The sequence below is a fragment of the Carcharhinus amblyrhynchos genome, chromosome 2 (assembly GCF_965287045.1).
Source record: "Carcharhinus amblyrhynchos chromosome 2, sCarAmb.v2.hapA, whole genome shotgun sequence".
NCBI lineage: Eukaryota > Metazoa > Chordata > Chondrichthyes > Carcharhiniformes > Carcharhinidae > Carcharhinus > Carcharhinus amblyrhynchos.
In genome coordinates this window covers 145,838,082-145,864,569 of record NC_137325.1, presented here as the reverse complement: position 1 = coordinate 145,864,569, position 26,488 = coordinate 145,838,082, and the positions used below count along the sequence as shown (strand labels likewise).

Sequence of the window (26,488 nt, the reverse complement as noted above, 5' to 3'; positions counted from 1 at the left end):
CTTTTCTTCTCTATAAACTGTATGCTTTGTCTGTATAGCACACAAAAAAACAATACTTTTCACAATCTGTTAATACATGAGACAATAATAAATCAAATTCAAATCAAATCATGAAATCAAAGCTTCGACAAAGGGTCATCTGGACTTGAGACGTCAGCTCTTTTCTCTCCTTACAGCTACTGCCAGAACGGCTGAGATTTCCCAGCATTTTCTCCTTTGGCTTCAAATCAAATCAAATGGGCATGCCTGGCAAGTTCTCCACCAAGTCACAAATTATCCCATCCTGGAACTATACCACATTTTGCTACTGTTAGAGACAGAATTTCAGGATCTTGAGTACAAGACTTGGGATATCATTTTGCAGTTATGTAAAACCTTGGTTAACTGCATGAAGTGGGGGGGGGGGGGGGGGGGGGGGAGTTTATGGGAGATGTAAGGTGTGGGGTTTCCACGCAGAGTGTGGTGGGACCTTGGAACATGTTGCCAGAGGTGGTGATGGGGGCAGGTAATTAGCAATATTTAAGAGGCATCTGGGTGGGTACATGAAGAGGGAGGGAATAGAGGGATATGAACCGAATAAGGGCAGGTTTCTTTATGTTTAGTAAGGGCATCATGATTACAATGGGTGTGGGAGAGCCGAAGGGCCTGTTCTTGGGCTGTACTTTTCTTTTTGTGGCCAAACAGTACTTTGGGTGCAGCTACATTACATGGATTGCAGAGACTCACCAAGGTGGCTCTTTACTATCTTCTCAGGGACAATTAGGGATTGACAAAAATACTGACATTGTGAGTGACCACTGTTGTAGTACGTGTGGGTGCCAACGACGCAGAGTGGGGGTCAATGGGTGCTATTCGGATTGGCGGATGGTGACTAGTAGAGTGCCCCAGGGGTCGGTGCTGGGGCCTCAGCTATTTACCATTTATATAGATGATCTGGAGGAGGGAACCGAGTGTAGGGTGTCGAAATTTGCTGATGACACCAAAATTGGTGGAAAGGCAAATTGTGCAGAGGGTGGGGAGAGTCTACAGAAGGATCTAGATAGGCTGGGCGAATGGGCCAGGAAATGGCAAATGGAATTTAATGCTGGCAAGTGCGAGGTGGTCCACTTTGGTAGGAATAATGGTAGGAAGGATTATTACTTACGTGGAGAAAAACTGCAGCAGGCGACGGTGCAGAGGGACCTCGGGGTCCTTGTGCATGAGTCGCAAAAACCCAGCTTGCAGGTGCAGCAGGTGGTCAGGAAGGCAAATGGGACGCTGGCCTTCATAGCGACGGGGATTGAATATAAAAGTAGGGAGGTCTTGCTGCAGCTGTACAGGGCATTGGTGAGGCCGCAGCTGGAGTACTGTGTGCAGTTTTGGGCACCGTACTTACGCAAGGATATTTTGGCCTTGGAGGGAGTGCAGAGGAGGTTTACTAGGCTGATGCCGGAGTTGAGGGGGTTGAGCTATGAGGAGAGGCTGAATAAACTAGGCTTGTACTCGTTAGAGTTTAGAAGAATGAGGGGAGATCTCATTGAGACGTACAAGATGATGAATGGGATGGATAGGATAGAGGTGGAGAGACTCTTCCCGGTCAGAAAGGATAGCAGGACTAGGGGGCACAGCCTCAAGATAAAGGGGGGGCGGTTTAGAACAGAGTTGAGGAGGAACTTCTTCACTCAAAGGGTGGTGAATCTCTGGAATTCTCTGCCCATTAAAGTGATGGAGGCTACCTCGCTAAATATTTTTAAGACGCGGGTTGATGGGTTTTTGATAAGAGAGGGGATTAAGGGTTATGGGGAGAGGGCGGGAATGTGGAACTGAGCTATGACAGATCAGCCATTATCTTATTGAATGGCGGGGCAGGCTCGAAGGGCTAGTTGGCCTACTCCTGCTCCTATTTCTTATGTTCTTATTTTCAAACTGAGGATCTGGGGAGGGAGTATGAAAAGCTGGGAATGGAATTAAAAAGTAGAACCGACAAGGTGGTTATCTCTGGACTACTGCCTGAACCGAGTGCAGACGGGCGTAAGGTTGATAAGATTAAGGAAGTGAATGGGTGGCTCAGGGATTGGTGTGGGAGGAATGGGTTTGAATTTATGGGGCATTGGCATCAGTATTGGGGTAGGTGGGACCTGTTCGGGTGGGATGGGGTTGGTCTGAACCGTGCTGGGACCAGAGTCCTGGCGAATTGTGTAAATAGGACTACGGGGTCTAAAGTTAAGGAGAGGGTACAGGTAAGGGAAGAGGCTGAGGATGTCCCAATAATAAAGGGAGTAGGGGGCGTGAGTATGGTTGGTGGCGTTCTGGCAAACAGGGTCCAGGTGAAGGCTGGGATGAAGGCACTTTATCTGAATGCACGAAGCATTCGGAGTAAAGTGGATGAGCTGGTGGCGCAGATCAGCACAAATGGCTATGATCTGGTGGCCATTACAGAGACGTGGCTGCAAGGTGACAGGGACTCGGAGCTGAATGTCCAGGGGTATCAAGTGTTTAGGAAGGATAGGCGGGAGGAAAAAGGTGGGGGGCGTAGCTCTGCTGATTAAGGATAGCATCAGGGTGGTAGCAAGGGATGATATAGGAACCAAAGAGCAGAAAGTGGAATTGTGGGTGGAGATTAGGAACAGCAAAGGGAGGAAGACGCTGGTGGGTGTCGTCTATAGGCCCCAAATAATGATCTGGAGGTGGGGCGGGCTGTTAACGCGCAAATAAGTGTGGCGTGCAGGAATGGAACGGCGATAATTATGGGGGGATTTCAATCTACATATTGATTGGTTGACCCATGTTGGACGCGGTGGGCTCGAGGAGGAGTTCTTGGAATGCTGCCGGGATAGTTTCCTTGAACAGTGTGTGTTGGAGCCGACGAGGGAGCAAGCTATCTTGGATCTGGTGTTATGTAATGAGGCGGGTAGAGTTAGGGACCTTGTGGTGAAGGATCCTCTTGGGGACAGTGATCATTGTACGGTGGAGTTTCTGGTGCAGATGGAGGAGGAGAAAGTGGGTTCCCGGACACGCATCCTTTGTTTGAACAGAGGGGAGTACGGAAGGATGAGAGAAGAATTGGCAAATGTTGACTGGGGGAGCGCGTTGGAAGGTAGGTCTGCTGAGGAGCAGTGGAGGATCTTTAAGGAGATCTTTCTTGGTGCTCAGCAGAAATTTATTCCGATGGTTAAAAAGGACCGTAGGAGGAGAGGTAATAAGCCGTGGATAACGAAGGAGGTAAAGCAAAGTGTTAAATTAAAAGCGGAGGCGTTTAGAGTAGCTAAGAGTAGTGGGCGAGAAGAGGATTGGGAGAGGTTTAAATGTCAACAAAGATTGACAAAGAAGTTGATAAAGAAGGGTAGGAGAAACTATGAAGCTGGGCTAGCGCTTAATATAAAAAAGGATAGCAAGAGATTTTATAAATATATAAAAAGAGGCTGGCTAGGGTGAACGCTGGACCCTTAGAGGATGAGAAGGGGGACTTAGTGGTAGGGGATGGGGAAATGGCTGAGGTCTTGAATAACTTTTTTGTTTCGGTCTTCACGGAGGAGGACGTGAATAATTTGCCGGGTGTTAGCGATGGAAAGATGGTAGGACTGGAGGGTCTCAATTACATTATTGTTACTAGAGAGGTGGTGCTCGACAGACTGGAGGGACTGATTGTGGACAAGTCCCCAGGACCGGATGGAATGCATCCAAGGGTTCTGAAAGAAATGGCGGAGGTGATAGTGGATGCCTTGGTGGTTATTTTCCAAACGTCGCTGGATTCTGGGGAAGTGCCGGAAGATTGGAAAACGGCTAATGTTACGCCGTTGTTTAAGAAGGGTGGCAGGCAAAAGGCAGGGAATTATAGCCCGGTTAGTTTAATGTCAGTTGTAGGTAAAATGTTAGAATCCATCATCAAGAAGGAAATAGCGAGGCATCTTGAGGGGAATTGCTTGATAGAGCATACGCAGCACAGTTTCGTTAAGGGGAAGTCGTGTCTGACAAATTTATTGGAGTTCTATGAGGATGTGTCTAGGGCGGTGGATAGAGGAGAGCCGGTGGATGTGGTCTTTCTTGATTTTCAGAACGTGTTTGACAAGGTACTTCACAAGAGGTTATTGCAGAAGGTAAGGGGGCATGGAGTTGGGGGTAGGGCGTTAGCGTGGTTAGAGGATTGGCTGTCAAATAGGAGGCAGAGAGTGGGGGTCAATGGGTGCTATTTGGATTGGCGGTTGGTGACTAGTGGAGTGCCCCAGGGGTCGGTGCTGGGGCCTCAGCTATTTACCATTTATATAGATGATCTGGAGGAGGGAACCGAGTGTATGGTGTCGAAATTTGCTGATGACACCAAGATTGGTGGAACGGCAAATTGCACGGAGGGTGTGGAGAGTCTGCAGAAGGATCTAGATAGGCTGGGCGAATGGGCCAGGAACTGGCAAATGGAATTTAATGTTGGCAAGTGCAAGGTGGTCCACTTTGGTAGGAATAATGGTAGGAAGGACTATTACTTACGGGGCGAAAAACTGCAGCAGGCGACGGTGCAGGGGGACCTTGGGGTCCTTGTGCATGAGTCGCAAAAACCCAGCTTGCAGGTGCAGCAGGTGGTCAGGAAGGCGAATGGGATGCTGGCCTTCATAGTGAGGGGGATTGAATATAAAAGTAGGGAGGTCTTGCTGCAGCTGTATAGGGCACTGGTGAGGCCGCAGCTGGAGTACTGTGTGCAGTTTTGGTCGCCGCACTTACGCAAGGATATTTTGGCCTTGGAGGGAGGGCGGAGGAGGTTTACTAGGCTGATGCCGGAGTTGAGGGGGTTGAGCTATGAGGAGAGGCTGAATAAACTAGGCTTGTACTCGTTAGAGTTTAGAAGAATGAGGGGAGATCTCATTGAGATGTACAAGATGATGAATGGGATGGATAGGATAGAGGTGGCGAGACTCTTCCCGGTCAGAAAGGACAGTAGGACGAGGGGGCACAGCCTCAAGATAAAGGGGGGGGGGGGGGGGGGGGGGGTGCGGTTTAGAACGGAGTTGAGGAGGAACTTCTTCACTCAAAGGGTGGCGAATCTCTGGAATTTTCTGCCCGTTGAAGTGGTGGAGGCTGCCTCGCTAAATATTTTTAAGATGCGGGTTGATGCGTTTTTGATTAAGGGTTATGGGGAGAGGGCGGGAAAGTGGACCTGAGCCATGACAGATCAGCCATGATCTTATTGAATGGCGGGGCAGGCTCGAAGGCCTACTCCTGCTCCTATTTCTTATGTTCTTATGTAGCTGAATTAAAAAAAGCTACATTTCAAGAGAACTTCCTCTGTGATAAAGCACTTTGGAATGCCAGAGGTCATAAAAAGTCCTACATAAATGAAATCTTTTTCTTTAACTCATTATCAGTAACCAACATCAGCAGGTTTGATGGCAGCTCCATTACTTGGGTAGCAATCTGAAGTAGGAATCCCAAAAGTATTCCCCTCTCTTCCCAACAGCAATTCTGAAACCTCTTCAACCACTGGCTGGTTTGTAAAGTTCAGATCTTTTCTCAGCACCACCGTTCTAACTGCCATCTCATATGAGGAGCATAAATTGGACAGTAACTGATTTTCCATTACAAAACTGTGGCTGGAACATCTCACACAATCCTAACCCATCTTCCCTCCCTTTACCCATGTCTAGAATCATCTATGAGTGAAGACAATCCCACAATAACTCCTGTGCAACTCAGCCATCTTCCTGCTCCTTCAACATCTTGGCCAATTAGTTTTAAGTTTATTTATTAGTGTCATAAGTAGGCTTACATTAATACTGCAATGAAGTTATTGTGAAAATCCCCTAGTCGCCACACACTGACAACTATTGCGGTACACTGAGGGAGAATTTAGCATGGCCAGTCTTTTGGATTGTGGGAAGAAATTGCAGCACCTGGAGAAAACCATGCGGACACAAGGAGAACATGCAGACTCTGTACAGGCAGTGACCCAAGCCGGGAATCAAACCCAGGTCCTTGGTGCTGAGAGGCAGCAGTGCTAACCGCTATGCCACCCATATTGGAGCCCTAACCTGTTAGCCAGAACTCAAACTCCTGCAAAACCATCTACGCTGCAGCCCAAATTGGATCTCAGCTTTGCAACTCCTGTGCTCTTGATTCCCTTGGGTATTACTCCCTCCTGCACATTAAAAAAATGTACAGGATGTACATGATGACCATGCTCTGAGCCAAGTAATTAAAGACTTGAGCAGAAAGGGCTGAGGGGGGACATAATTGAAGTGTATAAGATTATGGACAGAGTCAATAGGAAGGGGTTGTTCCCCTTGGTTGAGGGGTCAATCACGAAGGGCATGGTTTTAGGGCAAGGGCAGGAGATTCAGAAGAGATTTTTCACCAGGAGATTGTGGGAATCTGGAATGCACTGCCTGGGAAGGTAGTGGAGGCTGGAAACATTCAAATAATATTTGAATGAACACTTGGAAATATCTTTGATTTGTTGTCACATATATTGGTATACAGTGAAAAATATTGTTTCTTGCGCACTATACAGACAAAACATACCACTGATAGAGTATATAGGGGAAAAGAACGGACAGGGTGCAGAATGTAGTATTAGTCATAGCTAAGGTGTAGAGAAACATCAGTTTAATATAAGGAAGTCCATTCAAAAGTCTAAGGACACCAGGGAAGAAGCTATTCTTGAGTCAGTTGGTATGTGACCTTAGGCTTTTGTATCTTTTTCCCGACGGAAGAGAGTATGTACCAGGTGCGTGAGGTTCTTGATTATGCTGGCTGCTTTTCCGAGGCAGCAGGAAAAGTAATCAGAGTCAATGAACGAGAGGCTGATTTGCATGATGGATTGGGCAACATTCCAACCCTTTGTGGTTTCTTGGGTTCTTGGTCAGAACAGGAGTCATGAACTGTGATACATCCAAAAAGGATGCAAAGATGCTTTCTGAAGTGCATCTATAAATATTGGTGAGAGTTGTAGCGGACATGCTGAATCTCCTTAGCCTCCTGAGGAAGTAAAGGCATTATTAAAGTTAAAGCTTATTTATTTGTCACAAATAGGTTTACATTAACACTGCAATGAAGTTACTGTGAAAATCTCCTAGTTGCCACACCCCAGCGCATGCTCGGGTACCAAGGGAGAATTTAGCATGGCCAATGTACCCAACCAACACGTCTTTTGGACTGTAGGAGGAAACCGGAGCATCCAGAGAAAGCTCATGCAGATGCAGGTAGAACGTGCAAACGATGCACTGTGACCCAAGCTGGGAATCAAACCCGGGCCTCTTGATGAGCTTTTTTTTTTAAACTGCAGCATCAACATGGAGGAACCAGGACAGGTTGTTGGTGATCTGGACACTTAGAAACGTGAAGCTTTCAACCATTTTCACTTCATCACCATTGATGCAGACACGGCATGCTGTCCACTATGCCTCCTAAAGTCGACGACTATCTCCTTTGTCATAACATTCAAGGATATGGGACAAGTGCAAGGAAATGGGATTAGCGACCTTTAGTGGTCGTTGTCAGTGCAGACTCGATGGGCCTTTTCTGTGCTGTATGACTCTATAAATACCAAATACCTCTTCATATTCCATCAAACTAATGGTTGAGAGGTTTAAGGAGTGATGTAATGACATGTTGTCCTGCGCTCATTCACCCAAATCTTGTGACTTTAAAACATCAGAGCCATTTAAAAATCTGTTTACGTGGTAAATGAGTTTATCAGCACTTAATCCTGTCCCTAAATGGACTATTGCCCAGAACGCTTTTATTTTTTTAAAGTTTATTTATTAGTCACAAGTAAGGCTTACAGTAACACTGCAATGAATTTAATGGAAGGCTCACATCCTATTATAGACTCAGTAGGTTGAAGAATGCAAATGTAAAATTTGTCCAGGAGCTGAAGTACAAGGTTATGACCAAATTTAAAAATATAGCCACTTGATTTACTAATGCATCCTGTAGGAGAAAAATTAAGTACTGAGATGGCACTTTCTGACTCATCCTACCCAATGAGTCATAACTGACAATAGGAGAATCAATGATTCACAAAATGGTTACAGCACATTTCCATCATGTTGCCTCTGAAGAAGCAATTCACCTAGTGCTGTTTCACTGTCTTTTTCCCCATAGATCATTAAATGGTCAGAGCTAACTCCCTTGTGAAAGCCTCAAGAGACCTTGCTTCCACCACATTCTTAGGTGGTGCATTCTAGATCCCAGCCTGTGCTGCATTGAAAAGCTTTTCTTTGCTACCATTGTTTGTTTTGCCAATTCACTTAAGTCTGTGCCCTCTGGTTCTTAATCCTTCCATTAATGGGAACAGTTTCTCCCTATCTATTCTGTCCAGCCCCCTCAATTTTGAATGCCTCTATCATTCTCCCAGAGGAGTCCCGTTTCTCATCTGTGGAGCCATTCTTGGGAATCCTATCTGAATTCTCCCAAACGTCTTCACACCATCCTAGGGTGTGGTACTTGAGCTGGATGCAGGACTCTACTTGAGGCTGAACGAGTATTTTACACAGAATTTCCTTTCTTTTGTACTCTATGGACTATTGATAAAGCCACATATTTTATTAACCTATCTCAACCTGCCCTGCCACTTGCAAAGATTTACGCACATATACACCCACATCTCTCTGCTCCTACACCCTCCTTTAGCATTGTATGCTTTATATTGTCTCTGCATTCTTCCTACCAAAATGAATCACTTCATACTTTTCTGATTAAATTTCAGCTAATTGTCTGCCCATTCCATTTCTACCTTTGCTCAAGTCAATTTTGTGGCACTTTATCAAATGCTATTACCTCATCAATAAACTAAAGCAAGTTAAACAGAATTGTTAGGTTGCAGGAGGCAGCTATTTGGCAACCTGTCTCCAGATTCTCCAAATGAGCAACTCACAAAGTACCATTTTGCCCCATTCCCTGCACATAGAACTAGCATGGTGACAGTGGTTAGCACTGCTGCCTCACAATGCCAGGGACCCAGGTTCGATTCCCAGCTTAGGTCGCTGCGTAGAGTTTGCATGTTAGAAAGACGGAGAGTAGAACTTGATGAGGCTGCGGCATGGTTCGATATGATCATCAGTGTCCTCCAACAATCTTGTATAACCATTAAGCTAAAGACAATGGCACTGCAGTATTAATGTAACTGAACTAATAATCCACAGACCCAAGCTAATGGTCTTGGGATATAGGTTTGAATCCCACTGCAGCAGCTGGTGGAATTTAAGATAAAAGCAAATTACTGCAGATGCTGGAATCTGCAACCGAAAGAGAAAATGCTGGAAAATCTCAGTAAGTCCAGCAGTGTGTGTCAGGAGAGAAAGGAACTGATGTTGAGTCCCGATGACCTTATGTCAAAGCTGATATAGAAGCAGGCCTTTCAGCCGAACATGTCCATTATGACAAAGGGTCATCTGGACTCAAAATGTCAGCCCTTTTCTCTCTTTAGATGCCGCCATTCCTGAGATTTTCCAGCATTTTCTCTTTCGGTGGAATTTAAATTCAAATTTAATAAAATTTCTAATAAAACTAGTCTTAGTAATGGTGACTGCTAACATATCATCAATTGTTGTTAAAAACATCGGATTCACTAATGCCCTTTAGGGAAGGAAATCGGCCATCCTTACCCAGACTGGCCTACATATGACACTGGAACCTTAGAAACATGGTCAACTACCCATTGAAACAGCCAAATAAGGCACTTAGTTCAACGGCAATAAGGGATGAGCAAATGCTCGCAACAGACACCTGCCCATGAAAGGAACACAATTGCTCAGATGACAATAGTGAATGAGACAGATGCTTTTAGCAACGTGACACCTTGGTGCACACCAAAGGTGCAAATCAGAACCAACAGTTGGAGGAAGCAGTGTCAGATTAGCAGAACTGAGGATGCGATGGGAAAGCAACTGAAGACGAAGTACATCTGTAATATAAGAACATAAGAAATAGGAGCAGGAGGAGGCCATCTGGCCCTTCGAGCCTGCCCCGCCATTCAATAAGATCATGGCTGATCTGTCGCTGCTCAGCTCCACATTCCCGCCCTCTCCCCATAACCCTTAATCCCCTCTCTTATCAAGAGCCCATCAACCCGCGTCTTAAAAATATTTAGCGAGGCAGCCTCCACCACTTCAACGGGTAGAGAATTCCAGAGATTCACCACCCTTTGAGTGAAGAAGTTCCTCCTCAACTCCGTTCTAAACCGCCCCCCTTTTATCTTGAGGCTGTGCCCCCTAGTCCTACTGTCTTTTCTGAGCGGGAAGAGTCTCTCCACCTCTATCCTATCCATCCCATTCATCATCTTATACGTCTCAATGAGATCTCCCCTCGTTCTTCTAAACTCTAACGAGTACAAGCCCAGTTTATTCAGCCTCTCCTCATAGCTCAACCCCCTCAACTCCGGTATCAGCCTAGTAAACCTCCTCTGCACTCCCTCCAAGGCCAAAATATCTTTGCGCAGGTGCGGCGCCCAAAACTGCACACAGTACTCCAGCTGCGGCCTCACCAATGCCCTATACAGCTGCAGCAAGACCTCCCTACTTTTATATTCAATCCCCCTCACTATGAAGGCCAGCATCCCATTCGCCTTCCTGACCACCTGCTGCACCTGCAAGCTGGGTTTTTGCGACTCATGCACAAGGACCCTGAGGTCCCTCTGCACCGTCGCCTGCTGCAGTTTTTCGCCACGCAAGTAATAGTCCTTCCTACCATTCTTCCTACCAAAGTGGACCACCTCACACTTGCCAACATTAAATTCCATTTGCCATTTCCTGGCCCATTCGCCCAGCCTATCTAGATCCTTCTGCAGACTCTCCACACCCTCCACACAATTTGCCGTTCCCCCAATCTTGGTGTCATCAGCAAATTTCGACACCCTACACTTGGTTCCCTCCTCCAGATCATCTATATAAATGGTAAAAAGCTGAGGCCCCAGCACCGACCCCTGGGGCACTCCACTAGTCACCATCCGCCAATCCGAATAGCACCCGTTGACCCCCACTCTCTGCCTCCTATTTGACAACCAATCCTCTATTCACGCTAACACCCTACCCCCAACTCCATGTCCCTCGACCTTCTGCAATAACCTCTTGTGAGGTACTTTGTCAAACGCCTTCTGAAAATCTAGAAAGACCACATCCACCGGCTCTCCTCTATCCACTGCCCTAGACACATCCTCATAGAACTCCAGTAAATTTGTCAGACACGACTTCCCTTTCATGAAACCGTGCTGCGTCTGCTCTATCAAGCAATTCCCTTCAAGATGCCTCGCAATTTCCTCCTTAATGACAGATTCTAACATTTTACCTACCACAGACGTTAAACTAACCAGCCTATAATTCCCCGCCTTTTGCCTGGCACCCTTCTTAAACAACGACGTATCATTAGCAGTTTTCCAATCTTCCAGCACTTCCCCGGAATCCAGCGACGTCTGGAAAATAACCACCAAGGCATCCACTATAACCTCCGCCATTTCTTTCAGAACCCTTGGATGCATTCCATCCGGTCCTGGGGACTTGTCCACAATCAGCCCCTCCGGTCTGTCGAGCACCGCCTCTCTAGTAACAGTAATGTCATTAAGACCCTCCAGTCCTACCACCTTTCCATCGCTAACACCCGGCAAAGTATTCACGTCCTCCTCCGTGAAGACAGAAACAAAAAAGTTATTCAATACCTTAGCCATATCCCCATCCCCTACCACTAGGTCCCCTTTCTCATCCTCTAAAGGACCAACATTCACCCTAGCCAGCCTCTTCCTTTTTATATATTTATAAAAACTCTTGCTATCCTTTTTTATATTAAGCGCTAGCCCAGCTTCATAGTTTCTCCTACCCTTCATCAACTTCTTTGTCAATCTTTGTTGACATTTAAACCTCCCCCAATCCTCTTCTCGCCCACTACTCTTAGCTACTCTAAATTCCTCCGCTTTTAGTTTAACACTTTCCTTCACCTCCTTCGTTATCCACGGCTTATTACCTCTCCTCCTACTATCCTTTTTGACCATCGGAATAAATTTCCGCTGAGCACCAAGAAAGATCTCCTTAAAGATCCTCCACTGCTCCTCAACAGACCCTCCCTCCAACGCGCTCCCCCAGTCCACATTCGCCAATTCTTCTCTCATCCTACCGTACTCCCCTCTATTCAAACAAAGGACGCGTGTCCGGGAACCCACTTTCTCCTCCTGCAACAACATGCTCTCAAGGCTAGCAGTCTGCCCTGGCACACAAGGATTCACCTAGTTAGTCAAACACAATTTGCCATAACAAATCCAGACTGGCTTTCCTTAATTGACTCACATTTTCTCTGCCCAACTCACTGATTTTGTCCCAAATTACCATTGCTAGAAGCTTCTCCACAGCTTGTGATCACACCCTAAGAGCAGCGCTCCAAAAGCTCATGCCATTAAATAAACCTGTTGGACTTTAACCTGATGTGGTGAGATTTCTTAACTGTGCCCATCCCCAGTCCAATACTGGCATCTCCACATCATGGCCCTTTTTCTTTGACTAAGCGGTATAACAGCATGGGAACAGGCTTTTCAACCCAACTTGTCCATACTAACCGGGTTTCGTAAAGCAAATCAGTCCTATTTGCCTCCGTTTGGTCCTGATCCCACAAAATTTTCCTTATCCATGTACCTGCCCAGATCGCTTTTAATCGCCAGTGAGAGAGCCATGGAAAGCTGCAGCAGGTCCGGCAGAAAAAATTCCAAGGCGTCCTACAGGCTTTAAAGCGTTTATAATTATCCCTCTCTCCATAGGTGCTGCCAGGCACGGGGAGTTTTTTTTTCCAGCACTCACCATCAGAACGAGGGACAGGGAAAGAGGAGCGACACACAGAACACAGCTCACTGGGGCTGACTGACCGACTGACAAACCCTCTCCGCGCCCGGGCGGGGGAGGGCACAGACCTCACCTGCAACCGCTTCTCCATCGCAGGGACGGGATGCTGTCAGTGTTTGGGTGTGTGTGAAGCGCGGGCAGGGAGGGAAGGCGGGCTCCTCTGTCCCCCGCCACGCAGCCGAGCAAAACCCGCCGCTCATTCCGCTTCAACCGCCCCACCTGGCACCTGCTCCTCCCGCGCAGGCGCACTCAGCCGCTCCCCACCTGCGGGGGCCCGTCTGACGTCAGCGCGCACGCGGACTTGTAACCACACCCCCTGGGCAGGTGAATGCGGACTCGAAAGTGAGGAGTGGAGTGGCGGTTGGGAATTGGCGCGCGCTCAGGTGGAAAGCGGATTGAGGGGGAGGGGAAGGGCTCATCCACTAAAGGTTCACGTCTATGTCGATTTAACATCATTATCTTCATCATTTAGTTTAGAAGTTTGAGATTTAAAATAATTTCCAAAGGTTAGGTTGTCCGTGCTAAATTCAGAATTGTTTTATTTGTCTTCAGGATGGGAGTATTGCTAACAAGGTTGTCTATTGTTGATGATGCTCCATTCACCACTGATGGAGCAATGACTGTATTCACATGTAGACCAGACCAGGTAAGGACGGAAGATTTCCTTCCCTAAAGAACATTGGCAGATGAGTTGGATGAATTTTTCCATGTCACTCAAAGCAGCTTTTACATTTTCAAGTTTCAGATTTAAATAGACATCTCCTGGTTTGCTAGCTGAGCAACAGAACCGCCACACTAACACATTGGCAGTATTGAAAGGGTTTGCAGTACTTTAAAGTTTATTTATTTATGTCACAAGTTGGCTTACATGAACACTGCAATGAAGTTGCTATGAAAATCCCCTAGTTGCCATACTCTGGCACCTGTTCGGGTACACTGAGGGAGAATTTAGCATGGCCAATGTACCCAACCAGCACTTCTTTCAGATTGTAGGAGGAAACCAGAGCACCCAGAGGAAACCCACGCAGACACAGGGAGAATGTGCAAACTCAGCATAGACAGTGACCCATGCTGGGAATCGAACCCAGGTCCCTGGTGCTGAGGGGCAGTAGTGCTAACCACTCTGCCACCAATGTTGCCAAATGGTGTAAAATGTAACTCTGACCATTTGGCCTGGGCTTGCAAAATCCTACTAACTGTCCTGGCTTGAGACAATTCACACCTCTAATATGAAATTATCCCTCTCTCCACTTGCACTGTCTGTATCAGTAGACTCATTCCAACAATTATCTTGCAATTGTGCCTTTGCCTACATGTGCCACGATTATGAACCTACCTGATGATGGAGCAGCGCTCCAGTAGCTCCTGATACTAAATAAACTTGTTGGACTTTAACCTGGCGTTGTGAGACTTTGAAGTAGGAAAAGGGTTAATGGATTTTGTACCTAGAATATGTCACAAACATAACCCTTCCTCATGGCTGATCTCCTTTAGCTTATACTGTTTCTGGCAGTAATTTAAGTTATTTGTTCATGTCTTACATGCTTTAACTCTCATTTTTATAAAGACAGATAGTCTAATGTGGCTGTTATTTTGTAGACTTTGTAAATCTTACCTATTTGTGTTAGTTGGACATCATTACACAGATGGTAGTTTATGATACTGGCTTTTGACAGCTGCTGATAGCAGATCCCGACACCGGCTTTTAACAGGAAGAGTCCTGCTGGGACAGCCACGATCGCACAAGTAACTTCAAAGACAGGAATGCTGGTACTATTGCAGAAGGGGTTTGAATCGTGACCAGATTAAGCCTGTGTCCTGACTGCAGGACTGTAATTCCTGATTAACTCTGGGGCTGCTTCATGACCCAGGAAGGAAGACCCGAAGGTCTGGCCGGAATTGGAACACTGAATCGTGATTACCGCTGGAGCTCATAGTGAATAAATGCCCACTTATGTTTGTGTTCTATGAGAAATCTGGTCGTCCAGGCTGGAACCAGTTTCTCTCAAAGCTTTGCAGTAAAAACCACTGTATTTTGACTCACTAACAGTCTGAGAGGTATTATTTTACCTACAACATCTTACTGTGGCCACCCCAGTCCAACGCCAGCATCTCCATATCATGATTTTCTTTTACAACAGGAAATATTGAGGCACACGTCCTAGGGGATTTTCACAATAACTTCACTGCAGTGTTAATGTAAGCCTACTGTGACACTAATTAGTAAATGAACTTAAACCATAGGAAAAGATAGAGAATCTGGTGAAATGGTGCAATTACAATAATCTCTCCCTCAATGTCAGTAAAACAAAGGAGGTAATCATTGACTTCAGAAACATTATGGACGACATGCTCCGTCTATGTCAATGGTGATGAAGTGGAGATTGTGGAGAGCTCCAAGTTTCTAGGTCTTCAAACCACCAAAAATCTGTCCTAGTCTTTCCACGCTGATGCTGTAGTTAAGAAAGCCCACTAACACCTCTACTTTCTCGTGGCACTAAGGAAAGCCAGCATGTCTGCTACAACTGTCAGCAATTTTTACAGATGCACCATAGAAAGCATCCTTTCTGGTTGCATTATAGCTTGGTATGGCTCCTGCTCTGACCAAGATGGCAAGGAACTACAAAAGATTGTGAACGTAGCCCAGTCCATCATGCAAACCAGCCTTCCATCCATTGATGCTGTCTACGCTTCCTTCTGCCTTGGAAAAGCAGCCAGCACCACACACCCTGGGCATACCCTCTTCCATCTCCTTCAGTTGGAAAAAAGATAAAAAAGTCTGAGGACACATACCAGCCAACTCAAGGACAGCTTCATCCCTGCTGCCATCAGACTTCTGAATGTATCATATATTAAGCTGATCTTTCTCTACCACCTTCTGTAACTGCAACACTATATTTTGCATTCTCTCCTTTCCTTTCCCCCCATGTACTCTATAAATGGCATGTTTTGTCTGTACAGTGTGCAAAAAACAATACTTCTCATTACCTCAATACACGTGACAATAATAAATCAACTAAACTTCTCTCCCTTTTATCTCAGAAACCTCTTAAAACAGGCAATCCACGTTTAATACAATCTTCATTAGTTTAAGAAGTTTACATTGAAATCCTTATCACTAGTTGCATGTCAAATACAATACTTATTGAAAATGTACACCATAAGACCAGAAGTTTAAAAGTGTTTGCAATTAAAGACTTCAATTGTTCTCATTTGTTTGAAGTTTGTATTTCTTGATGTGAAAGTTCATTAATGTAGGAAATCTGTAAGCAGCATCTTACCAACAATATTAATGTGACATCTGGGCCGGCCTCTGTGAGCAGAATTTCTTGATCTGGGGAGAAACTGATGACAGGGAACTTACAGATTTTGTTCCACTGACACCAACTTTACACCAACTTTACAGAAGCCAGTGTTGAGAATGCCAACTTGCACAGGTAGGTTGTGGGATATGTTAAGAGTTTGCTGTAATGTGATCTGAAATCGATGGATATTTTTGTCCCACAAGCAAGCAAAATGCATCCAGAGGCATCTCTACAAACTTCAGTTTACAGTCCATCCTGAGCTTTACAAATTCCTCTTACTAACCGAGACTTGGAAGGAAATAGCATTCAAACTTTTCTAGCAGTGCTTTAAGTTGTGTGGAGGTAAGGGTGAGTCTAATTTTTGATTATTGTCACATGTATTGGCATACAGTGAAAGCATTGTTTCTTGCATGCTTTACAGACAAAGCCTACTGTTCATAGAGAAGGAAAGGAGAGAGTGCAGAATGTACTGTTAGTTATATCTAGAGTGTAGAGAAAGATCAACTAAACGTGAAGTAGGTCTTTTCAAAAGTCTGATGGCAGTAGGGAAGAAGCTGTTTTTGAGTCAGTTGGTATGTGTCCTCAGACTTTTGTATCTTTTTCCTGACGGAAGATGATGGAAGAGAGTATGTCCGGGATGTGTGGAGTCCTTAATTATGCTGGCTGATTTTCCGTGGCAGCGGGAAGTGTAGACAGAGTCAATGGATGGAAGGCTGGTTTCTGTGATGGATTGGGCTACGTAAGAACATAAGAACATAATAAGAACATAAGAAATAGGAGCAGGAGTAGGCCATCTAGCCCTTCGAGCCTGCCCCGCCATTCAATAAGATCATGGCTGATCTGTCGTGGCTCAGTTCCACTTTCCCGCCCTCTCCCCATAACCCTTAATCCCCTCTCTTATCAAAAACCCATCAACCCGCGTCTTAAAAATATTTAGCGAGGCAGCCTCCACCACTTCAACGGGCAGAGAATTCCAGAGATTCACCACCCTTTGAGTGAAGAAGTTCCTCTTCAACTCCGTTCTAAACCGCCCCCCTTTTATCTTGAGGCTGTGCCCCCTAGTCCTACTGTCTTTTTTGAGCGGGAAGAGTCTCTCCACCTCTATCCTATCCATCCCATTCATCATCTTATACGTCTCAATGAGATCTCCCCTCATTCTTCTAAACTCTAACGAGTACAAGCCTAGTTTATTCAGCCTCTCCTCATAGCTCAACCCCCTCAACTCTGGTATCAGCCTAGTAAACCTCCTCTGCACTCCCTCCAAGGCCAAAATATCTTTGCGCAGGTGCGGCGCCCAAAACTGCACACAGTACTCCAGCTGCGGCCTCACCAATGCCCTATACAGCTGCAGCAAGACCTCCCTACTTTTATATCCAATCCCCCTCGCTATGAAGGCCAGCATCCCATTCGCCTTCCTGACCACCTGCTGCACCTGCAAGCTGGGTTTTTGAGACTCATGCACAAGGACCCCGAGGTCCCTCTGCACCGTCGCCTGCTGCAGTTTTTCGCCACGTAAGTAATAGTCCTTCCTACCATTCTTCCTACCAAAGTGGACCACCTCACACTTGCCAACATTAAATTCCATTTGCCATTTCCTGGCCCATTCGCCCAGCCTATCTAGATCCTTCTGCAGACTCTCCACACCCTCCGCACAATTTGCCGTTCCCCCAATCTTGGTGTCATCAGCAAATTTCGACACCCTACACTCGGTTCCCTCCTCCAGATCATCTATATAAATGGTAAAAAGCTGAGGCCCCAGCACCGACCCCTGGGGCACTCCACTAGTCACCATCCGCCAATCCGAATAGCACCCGTTGCCTCCTATTTGACAACCAATCCTCTATCCACGCTAACACCCTATCCCCAACTCCATGTCCCCCGACCTTCTGCAATAACCTCTTGTGAGGTACTTTGTCAAACGCCTTCTGAAAATCCAGAAAGACCACATCCACCGGCTCTCCTCTATCCACCGCCCTAGACACATCCTCATAGAACTCCAGTAAATTTGTCAGACACAACTTCCCTTTAATGAAACTGTGCTGCGTCTGCTCTATCAAGCAATTCCCTTCAAGATGCCTCGCAATTTCCTCCTTAATGACGGATTCTAACATTTTACCTACCACAGACGTTAAACTAACCGGCCTATAATTCCCTGCCTTTTGCCTGGCACCCTTCTTAAACAACGGCGTAACATTAGCCGTTTTCCAATCTTCCGGCACTTCCCCGGAATCCAGCGACGTCTGGAAAATAACCACCAAGGCATCCACTATCACCTCCGCCATTTCTTTCAGAACCCTTGGATGCATTCCATCCGGTCCTGGGGACTTGTCCACAATCAGCCCCTCCAGTCTGTTGAGCACCGCCTCTCTAGTAACAGTAATGTTCATGACCTTTTGTAGTTTCTTGAGTTTTGGAGCAGATTGGGAGCCATACCAAGCTGTGGTACAACCAGAAATAATTCTTCCTATGGTGCATCTGTAAAAGTTGGAGAGAATTGTAGCTGACGTGCCAAATTCCCTTAGTCTTCTGAGAAAGTAGAGACGTTGGTACGCTGTCTTATATTTCGGCAGTGTCATCTGGGACAGGTTGTTGGTGATCTTGACACCTAAAATCTTGAAGCCCTTGACCCTTTCTACTTTGTCCTTGTTGATGTAGACAGAGACATGTTCTCCGCTATGCTTCTTGAGGTTGATGACAATCTCCTCTGTTTTGTTGACCTTGAGAGAGAAATTATTGTTGTCACAGTGCAACTGATTCTTTATCTCACTCCCATACTCTGTCTCATCTACGCTGGTGTCATCAGCAAACTTGAAGATCAAGTTGGAGGGGAATTTGGCCACACAGTCATAGATGTATAAGGAATATAGTAGGGGGCTGAGAACACAGCCTTGTGGGGCACTGGTGTTGAAGATGATTGTGGAGATGTTGGTGCCAATCCTTACTGATTGTGATCTGTAAGTTGGGAAGTTCAGGGGCCAGACGCGGAGGAAGGAGCCAAGGCCCAGGCCGCAGTGTTTGGAGATGAGTTTTGTAGGAATAATGGTGTTGAAGGCTGAGCTGCAGTCAATAAATAGGAGTCTGACATAGGTGTCTTTGTTATCTAGGTGTTCCAAGGTTGAGCACAAGGCCAGGGAGATGGCATTTGCTGTGCACCTGTTGTGGCGGTAGGCGAACTGTAGTGGATCCATGCTGGAATTGATTCATGCCATGACTAACGTTTTGACGCATAATGATGGAAGTCAGAGCCACTGGATAATAGTCACCAAGGTACGCATCTTGGCTTTTCTTTGGTGCCAGGATGAAGGTCTTTTTGTCAGCAGGATTTGTAGACACCATCTTAACAACATAAAGAACATAAATAGGAGCATGAGTCGACTATCTGGCCTCTTGAGCCTGCTCTGCCGTTCAGTAAGAGCATGGCCGAATTTTTTGTGGACCCAGCTCCTCTGATCTGCCCGCTCACCATAACCCTTAATTCCATTATGTTCAAAAATGTAACAATCCTTGTCTTAAAAACATTCAATGAGGTAGCCTCCACTGCTTCAGTGGGCAGGGAATTCCACAGTTTCACAACCCTTTGTGTGAAGAAGTTCCTCCTCAACTCGATTCTTAGCTTGGGTCACTGTCTGTGTGGAGTTTGCACATTCTCCTCATGCCTGTGTGGGTTTACACTGGGTACTCCGGTTTCCTCCCACAGTCCAAAGATGTGCGGGTTAGGTTGATTGGCCATCCTAAAAAAAATTGCTCCTTAGTGTCCTGAGATGTGTAGGTTAGAGGGATTAGTTGGTAAAATATATAGGGATATGGGGGTAGGGCCTGGGTGGGATTACGTTCAGTGCAGACTTGATGGGCCGAAGGGCCTCTTTCTGCACTGTAGGATTCTATGACAACTCAGTTCTAAATCTGCTCCCCCTTATTTTGAGGCTATGCTCCCTAGTTCTAGTTTCATCTACCAATGGAAACAACTTCCCTGCTTCTATCTAATCTATTCCCTTCATTATCTCATATGTTTCTATGAAATCTCCCCTCATTCTATGAGTATAGCCCCAGTCTATTCAGTCTCTCCTCATAAGCCAACCCTCTCAACTCCGGAATCAATTTAGTGAATCTCCTCTGCACCCCCTCCAGTACCAGTAGATCCTTTCTCAAGTAAGGAGACCAAAACTATACACAATACTCCAGGTGTGGCCTCACCAGAACCTTATACAGCTGCAACATAACCTCTATTTTTAAATGCAAACCAACTTTTTGTGATTCATGCTCAAGGACATCCAGGTCCCTTTGCATAGCAGCAAGGCTGTTAAACCAGTCAGATTGAAACATGAGTTGGACATATCTTGCCTGCTGCACTCTGCTTGGGAGAAAGACACCCAAAGGGCGGGAACTTCACTGCCAGGGGCAAGTGAGGGATGGAATAGAAGCATTTAGGAGGTGACCACAAGAGCAGCAACTGCTGAGGCAGGTTGTCTGAAAGGCTCCACAATTCTCTGGGACTTTATCCCAGTTGTTTTGTTAGATATTTGATAATCTAACCTTTATCCCTAATGCCTTCTCAGATTCCAGTCACCACCTATGCCACACTCATGCCAGCTCATACCTCCTCCAAGTATCCCCATGGACCCTTATAGCCCGTATGCTAACACATGCCAACTCACTCAGTACCATTTGCCCTTCTACTTTCTTCTAATTCACCTAATAATCACCATGGGCAGACCTGTTAAGCTATGTTGAGATGAAATGAAGTCACATTCTAAAATATTGCAGCCTTCTGTATATAAAAATCCCATTCATAAAGCTCATTCAAAACATTTATCCTCAATATCCCCTCAAATACTAATGTGTTATCAGAAATGAACAGTTGTAATCACAATTCCACATCAAAGCCAGCTAATCATTTAATTATTCTTTGAGCTGTCAATCAAACTATGAATGACAACTCTTCCCCCCCCCCCCCCCCAAAATAACGATTGACAATAGTACAATAATAACCCTTCAGGTTATGTCACGGTCAAGAGAGAAGGCAAAAAATATATACGTATTTGTCAGCTGGTCTTTTTGATGTCCTTCTCTAAATGGACAGTTGCCGAGCTGACGAGATGGCTCCAGCTGGTCAGATTCTGGTTTTCAGAAGTTTCAAAGTTAACAAAGGCTAATATCTCAAACATCTGGAATGTCACACTTATTGTTCAGCATAAACATTCTAACCAGCACAATGGCCCAATAGATGGTCAGTCTGTTATAACCAATTACGAGCAAAGACAACCCTCTGCAGATCGTAATCTCCAATAATGGCGCTGGATGCCAAAGCATTAAATGTTCTAATACAATGGTTTCAACAAGAGCACCTTATTTAACAATTCAAAACCAATACCACCTATTGGCCAGTAGCTCTGACATTCATCATTATGAAGTGCTTCAAAAGGCTAGTCATGGCATGAATCAATTTCAGCCTCCCGGACTATGTAGATCCAATACAGTTTGTCTACTGCCGCAACAGGTCCACAGCAGATGCCATCTTCCTGGCCCTACACACAGCCCTGGGACACCTAAATAACAAGGACACCTATGTCAGACTCCCATTTATTGACTACAGCTCAGGCTTTAACACCATTATTAACTCTAGAGAATGTCAAGAAATCAAAGGAGGAAGTGCTAGGTATCCTAAATTGCTTAAGGTAGACAAGGTCCTGGGGCCGAATGGGATCTACCACAGGTTACTGTGGGAGGCAAGGGAAGAAATAGCTGAGACCTTCACAGATATCTTCACATCCTCTTTGACCACAGGTGAAATTCCAGAGGACTGGAGAATAACCAATGTTGTTCCCTTGTTTAAAAAAGCAAGCTGGGATAATCCGTGAAATTTTAGGCCGGTGAGCCTGACGTCAGTGCTGAGGAAGCTATTGGAGAACAATTGCAACATTTAAGAGGCATTTAGATGGTTATGTGAATAGGGAGGGAATGGAGGGATACAGTCCGAGTAAGAGCAGATTTTTTTTTAGTTTATTTAGGGCATTATGATCTGCATGGGAATGGAGGGCCAAAGAGCCAGTTCTTGTGCTGTTCTTTGTTCTTTGAACATCCCTTTTCCCATCGCAGAAATCTCACTTCATAAAAACGGATCACCTTACAATCATTCAATCTCCCCTCGGAAGAAACCTTCCATTAGACTTCTAATTCTGTACTCTGGAGACATGTAAAACCCTAACCCTCACTCATCTCCAAATTCCATGGCCTGGGCCTTGGCACCTCTCTCTGCAACTGGATTCTGAACTTCCTAACTCACGGATCAAAATCAGTACAGAAAGACAACACACCTCCTCTACGATCATCCTCAACACCGGTGCCCCACAAGACTGTGTTCTCAGCCCCCACTATACTCCTTATACACCTATGACTGTGCGACCAAATTCCCCTCCAATTCGATTTTCAAGTTTGCTGACGACATCACTGTAATGGGTCGGATCTCAAATGAGACAGAGTACAAAAATCAGATAGACAATCTGGTGAACTGTTGTGGCAACAATAATCTCTCCATCAATGTCAACAAAGTGAAGGAGATTTCATCGACTTCAGGAAGCATAAAGAAGAACATGCCCCTGTCTACGGGGATGAAGTAGAAAGGGTCAAAAGCTCCAAGTTTTTATGTGTCCAGATCACCAACAACCTGTCCTGGTCCCCCCAAGCTGACAATATAGTTAAGAAAGCCCATCAACACCTCTACTTTCTCTGGAGACTCAGGAAATTTGGCACATCAGCTAGGACTCTCATCAACTTTTACAGATGCACCATAGAAAGCATTTTTTCTGGTTGTATCACAGCTTGGTATGGCTTCTGTTCTGTCCAAGACTTTTGGAAGGAACTACAGAAGGTAGTGAATGTAGCCCAATCCATCATGCAAACTAACTTCCCATCCATTGACTCTCTACATTTCGCACTGCCTCGGCAGAGCAGCCAGCATAATGAACGAGTCCATGCACCCCGGACATTCTCTCTTCTATCTTCTTCCGTTGGGGAAAAGATACAAAAGTCTGAGGTCATGTACCAACTGACTCAAGAACTGCTTCTACCCTGCTGCTGTCAGACTTCTGAATGGACTTACCTTGCATTAAGACAATCTTTCTCTACATCCTGGCTATGACTGTAACGCTACATTCTGCACTCTCTCATTTCCTTCTCTATGAATGGCATGTTTTGTCTGTATAGCACGCAAGAAACTACTTTTCACTGTATGTCAATACATTTGACAAGAATAAATCAAATCAAAAACTTGTAGAAAAGGTGGTGAAAAAAGCATACAGCCTGCTTGCCTTTATTGGACAGGGCATCAAGTATAAAGGTTGGCAAATTATGTTAGTTATATAGAACAGTGGTTCAGCCACATTTGGATATACTGTGCCCAATTCTGGTCACCACATTACCAGAAGGATGTGGCATGCCTTATGAGGATAGGTTGAGAGAGCTCAGTCTTTTCTCCTTAGAGAGACGAAGGATGAGAGGTGACCTGTTAGAGATGTTGAGAGGTATTGATCGAGTGGATTCTCAGAGGCTTTTTCCCAGGGCTGAAATGGCTGCCACAAGACAACACAGGTTTCGGATGCTGGGGAATAGGTACAGAGGAGATATCAGGGGTAAGTTTTTCACTCAGAGGGTGGTGGGTACGTGGAATTGGTTGCTGGCAATAGTGGTGGAGGCGGATTCGATAGGGTCTTTTAAGAGACTTTTGCATAAGTACATGGGACTTAGTAAGATAGAGGGTTATAGGTAAGCCTAGTAGGTAGGGACATGTTCGGCGCAACTTATGGGCCGAAGGGCCTGTTTGTGCTGTAGTTTTTCTATGTTTCTATATGTCCTGATTTGGATGGTATTAGTTACAAGGAGAAATTGAATAAACTGGGGTTGTTCTCCCTGGACAGACAGAGACTGAGGGGTGACCTGATAGAAGTTTATAAAATTATGAGGGGTATGGATAGGGTGAACAGTTGGAAGCTTTTTCCCAGGACAGAAATGACAATTACAAGGGGGCACAAATTCAAAGTAAGGGGGGGAAATATTCGTTGGAGATGTGCACAGGAATTTCTTTACACAGAGAGTGGTGTGGGCCTGGAATCCACTGCCAAGTGAGGTGGTTGAGGCAGACACATTAGTGACATTTGAGACTTATCTGGATAGACATGTGAACAGACAGAGAATAGAGGGATACAGGTGGTTGGTCTAGATAAGACCAAAGGGTCTGTTCCTGTGCTGTACTATTCTTTATTCTTTGTACTTTATTGTGGTCATGTCATCAACCCTCTTATTCCCATATCATAAATGTCATGATTTATAATGTGAGTGAAAAGGGATGGTCATCTTGAAGCCTTGCATGCAAGCGTGTGTGAAAAAACCATAAATCAACCCTTTTTATTCTATCTTACTTGGAGTTTGCTGTGCTAGTTATTTAGAGAGCATTGGAACTCTCTGCATTTAAAGGTTGGGGAAAATATGTCACCGTTTACAAAGAGAGAAAATCATACGTCTCATATGTAAATAGGTTTCATGTCCTTTCTGAGCTCAAAGGCATTCTCGCCAGCAAACAGGACTAGGAGAATGTGAAATTTTTATTACTGTCATGCTATCTTCCTGGCTCGTCATGCTAATCCACCGGCACGTTGAGCCAGCAAGAGTCGGGGGCGGGGGGGGGGGGGGTGGTGTTGGCAGAGGAGGTGTGGGTACGGTGGCACAGTGGTTAGCACTGTTGCCTCACAGCTCCAGGGACCTGGGTTTGATTCCTGGCTTGGATCACTGTCTCTGTGGAGTTTGCATATTCTCCCTGTGTCTGCGTGGGCTTCATCTAGGTGCTCTGGTTTCCTTCCATAGTCCAAAAATGTGCAGGATAGGTTGATTGACCATGCTAAAATTGCCCCTTAGTGTTCCAGGATACAAAGATAAGAGGGATTAGTGGGATAAATATGTGGAGTGACGGGGATAGGGCCTGGGTGGGATTGTTGTTGGTGCAGACTCAATAGAACATAGAACACCACAACACAAACAGGCCCTTTGGCCCAATCCATACCTACCAGGCCTATCTATAACTCTCAATCCCATTAAATCCCATGTACTCATCCAGAAGTCTCTTAAAAGACCCCAGCGAGTTCGCCTCTACCACCACCGACGGTAGCCGATCCCACTCACTTACCACCCTCCCAGTAAGAAACTTACCCCTGACATCTCCTCTGAATGGCCTCCTTCTGCAGTGGGTCTCTATGATTATGCCCTATGTTTTTAATTCGAATTCCTCCTTTTTCTGCCACCATTCTCAACCCCTCTGCACCACCATTACTGGTACTCCCAGCTTTCCTTCCTCCAAACCACCTCCCCAACCCTGGCTCCTCTGACTTTGGATCCCTACTTCCCTATTGCCACCCCCAACTTTTCTCTGACATTTGTGGGCCTGAGGAACTTGTGTCTGGGGGTGGGGGGGCGCGCAGAACTGTGCTGGGGTAATGGAGTGATTAGGGAATGGGGCTTAGTGGTGTGGCAGTGGAATGAACATTTTGATATCTCTGACTAGTTAGGGCTACACTCGGCTCCACACCTGTTAGGGAAAATCCTGAAGAAATCAATTGGAATATTTGTCTATAGTTAAGGGCAATTAACCCAGTTTACACATTGATAGGTCCTGTTGACATTAGCATGGGACCTACTCACGCACACCATAACTTCCAGATTTGAATATAATTGGACTCTTCAGGAGTAGAATACTATTGTGGCTTTAAGAGTTCACCATTATTGGGACCTTAAGAAGACGCCATGCTCCAACTGGAAAAATTACAATATAACCAGCTTCTAACTGAATTGAAAGAGAAAGAGAAAATGTGTGTGCCCTCAACCTAAGATCTGCTGTTCCCAACATTTTCTGTAGCTCTCTGAGACATCCTCACAAAGACATTTTGCTGTTCAATAAAGACATTTTAAAAGTTTTTACAATGTAACAACTCAGGTGAATCACAATTCGATGATTGCAGAAATGTCCTGATTGCATCACTGGCTTTCTGATATGTCACAAAGCTTTCAACTCATCACCTCAGGATATTTGTTTATCTCATCCTTTCTGCCAAGGGCTTGTAGCCAAGTAGAGGAACCAGAGGAGGAGAATATGGATTCGTCAGATTCCCAAACATGTGATTCAGCTTCTGGTTAGTCTGTGTAAATATATATTTTAGTTGTGGCATGGTAAAATTTTTATAAGCTGATTTTACCTTGTCATCCTTTCTCCTGGTTTGTAGAGTTAGGGAGTTGTAACCTAATTTGTAGGATGGGAATCCCATGGGATTGGGTGAAATGCCAGTTTTACTCCCTGTCCAACGTTCCTACTTCCTGTTGGCCTCATAGATTCATAGACATTTACAGCACAGAAGG

The 26,488-nt window shown here is 45.4% G+C and overlaps 1 protein-coding gene across 1 annotated transcript in view; it reads right to left on the bottom strand.

Moving 5' to 3' along the window:
* The window catches only part of smpd5 (sphingomyelin phosphodiesterase 5), a 51,738-nt gene extending 38,767 nt beyond the window's left edge, over nucleotides 1-12,971 (bottom strand). The window contains exon 1 of the mRNA XM_080213745.1: nucleotides 12,859-12,971. The gene's annotated coding sequence lies outside the window, so the exon portion shown is untranslated. The remainder of the gene's footprint in view (nucleotides 1-12,858) is intronic.
* Between the last annotated feature and the right edge of the window lie 13,517 nt (nucleotides 12,972-26,488).